The sequence below is a fragment of the Gossypium hirsutum genome, chromosome A01, assembly GCF_007990345.1.
Source record: "Gossypium hirsutum isolate 1008001.06 chromosome A01, Gossypium_hirsutum_v2.1, whole genome shotgun sequence".
Taxonomy (NCBI): Eukaryota; Viridiplantae; Streptophyta; class Magnoliopsida; order Malvales; family Malvaceae; genus Gossypium; species Gossypium hirsutum.
Genome location: NC_053424.1, coordinates 99,394,706 through 99,397,861, shown reverse-complemented (window position 1 = coordinate 99,397,861; position 3,156 = coordinate 99,394,706). Strand labels below are relative to the sequence as shown.

General features: G+C 37.1%; 1 non-coding gene across 1 annotated transcript; it reads left to right on the top strand.

Moving 5' to 3' along the window:
• Positions 1-1,773: 1,773 nt before the first annotated feature.
• Positions 1,774-1,880, top strand: LOC121206392 (small nucleolar RNA R71). The gene has a single exon (XR_005901451.1). It is a non-coding gene; the product is annotated as a small nucleolar RNA R71 (small nucleolar RNA).
• The last annotated feature ends 1,276 nt before the right edge of the window (positions 1,881-3,156 follow it).

The following is a 3,156-nucleotide window of genomic DNA, read 5'->3' as shown; positions in this document are numbered from 1 at the left end:
TAAAATAAGGTTTTAAACGGGTGTTGTTTACCTTAAAAGAGCCGAACTTGGGATGACTTACCTCAACCGTATCGAATGGGAAAATACTAAGTACCGTAAGAGGGATTTCCTCATTTGTTGTGGTAGTGACAATGTGAGGATCAACGGCATCTAGTAAAGTTGTATCGCCAACCTTAAGTTGATTAAGAGAGGTATCAGGCTTGTTTTTACGTAGTTTCGGTTTATCATGTGTTCTCCGTTTGTGTTCATGCCATTCGTCTAGCTCCTCTATCCGTAGTCCTCGTTCTTCATGGACATCTTTGTTCTCTTTGTGATAGTAGCGCACTGTCTCTACCTTCATTAATAATGGTTCTTGCAGTTGCTAAAACTGGACGTCCTAAAATTAAAGGTACCTCGTTATCCTCATCCATATCTAAGACAATGAAGTCTACTGGGTAAATAAATTTATCAATTTTAACGAGAACGTCTTCAATAATACCCTTAGAAGATCTAACTGTTTTGTCAGCTAATTGTATACTCATCCTAGTCTGTTTGGGTTTACCGAGACCTAGTCGTTTAAACATTTTATACGGCATAACATTTATACTTGCCCCTAGATCAGCTAAAGCATTATTCACAGATAGACTACCAATTAAACAAGGAATTGTAAAACCCCTGGATCTTTTAATTTGTTAGGTAGCTCATTCTTTAGAATAGCTGAGTAGACTGCATTGAGTTCCACATGCGATGTAGCGTCTAATTTCATTTTATTACTCAGAAGTTCCTTTAAGAATTTTGCTGAGTTGGGCATCTGCGAAAGAACTTCAATAAAAGGGTAACTTAATATGTAATTTCTTTAAGAGTTTGACAAACTTATCGAATTGTTCTTCTGTTTTGTCTTTCGTCATCACTTTAGGATATGGCACACGAGGTTCATGATTTGTACTTACCTGTTTGGGATCATTATTGTTTACCTCTTCTCGTCCTTTGCTCATCGTGTTGTCTTGCTGTAATTCTGGCTCAGGTGTAATGAATCCTTCCTTATCTTGGGCACTAATTGCATTGAGGTGTTCCCTTTCATTAGGTTCAGTATTACTTGGTAGGCTACCTTGTGGTAGTTCAGAGATTAGTTTGGACAGTTGGCCTATCTGAGTTTCGAGTCCTTGGATCTATGCTTGTTGATTCTTAAGTGCTGCCTCGGTATTTTGGAAACGGGTTTCTAACACCGAGATGAATTTAGAAAGCATATCTTCAAGGTTTGGTTTTTTCTCCTATTGATAAGGTGGCTGTTGAAAACCTTGAGGATTTTCTGGCTTTGGATTTCCTTGACCTCCCCAGGAAAAATTGGGGTGGTTCCTCCAACCTGCATTATAAGTATTACTGTATGGGTTATTTTGAGATCTAAAGTTATGATTACCCATATAGTTAACTTGTTCCTCTTCAGTTGTGGGATTGAAGGATTGATATTCTGTATGCACACCTCCTCCGCTTGAGTCACACCTCATTACTGGGTGTACCTGCGTAGAACCAAGAAAACTATCAATCTTTTTATTGAGAAGTTCAACCTGATTTGAGAGCATGGTGACTGAATCGATGTTATAGACGCTGGCTGTTTTTGTTGGCTTTGTCCTTATAACTTGCCACTGATAGTTATTCAGTGACATCTCTTCTATAAATTCATAGGCTTCTTCCGGTGTTTTATTGTTGATGGTTCTGCCAGCAGCTGCGTCAATCATTTGTCTTGTCGAGGGATTCACACCATTGTAGAATGTTTGAACTTGTAGCCAAAGCAGTAACCTATGGTGAGGGCACCTTCTCAGTAAGTCTTTGTATCTCTCCCATGCATCGTAAAGTGTTTTTAAATCCATCTACACAAAATAAGAGATATCATTACGTAATTTGGCCGTTTTAGCTGGTGGAAAATATTTTAGTAAAAATTTCTCGGTCATTTGTTCGCAAGCAGTGATAGACCCTCGTGGTAATGAGTTTAACCACTATTTAGCTTTGTTTCTCAGTGAAAAGGGAAATAACCGAAGACGAATGGCATCATCAGAAATGCCATTGATTTTGAATGTATCGCAAAATTCAAGAAAGTTCGCTAAGTGCGTGTTGGGATCCTCATCCTGCAAACCATCAAACTGAACAAACTGCTGTATCATCTGAATGGTGTTAGGTTTTAGTTCAAAATTTTTCGCAGCAATAGGAGGTCTAACTATACTAGACTCAGTTCCTGTTAAAGAAGGTTTAGCATAGTTATACATAGTACGTGGAGTTGGATTTTAATTAGCTGCAATTGCAGGAGGTAGCTGATCGCCTGGATTTTCGGCCATCTCGTCTGTTGGGGTTTGAGTATCGTTTTCTCGCTCATTCTCCGTGTAGCGTAAACTACGCCTTATTTCTCTTTGATTTTTTCGAATTGTACGATCGATTTCTTCGTTAAAGAGTAATGGTCCTGATGGGTTTCTTCTAGTCATAAACTATAAAAACCTGCCAAGAGAGAGAAAAAAGTAAATTAATAAATAATAAAATAAAACAAAATTGCAAGAAAAATAAATGGCTAAATTAATAAAAATTTAGTGTTCCTAATATTTTAGTTCCCCGGCAACGGCACCAAAAACTTGATCGCATGATTCGTAACAAGTAATAAATATTTATAATGAAGATCATACCTAGACTAACTATTATCACGATGAAAATGCAAGAGCACCTATCGAACAATAGTATAGTAATGGCAAGACCGGGATATCGTACCCAAGGGACCCAAAAGTACTAGTAATAACTATCTTTTTATTATCTAACCTAGAAATAAAAGGGTTTGTTTATTAAACTATTTATCTAAACTAATTAACTAATTTAATTAAAGCAAAGAGAAAATTTGGAAAAATACTTGAAGAGAAGAATTGATAAAGACGACACCCAAGGAGGAATCCATCTAGATTTCACTTGTTATCTGACTCTAAACCGGACGATTTATTCACTTGACTTGATCCGTGAGACTCCCTAACATATGTTATTATCCCTTTCGAGACTAATAAAGTCTAACCCTCAGTTGAATTAATTGAAATCTCTTTCTTAATTAAAACCCTTAGGGAAGCAGTAAATCAATCTATGGACTCCCATATTAGGTTTCACCCTAATTCGGCAAAATCTCGTAACCCTATTTCTAGGCGTTCGATC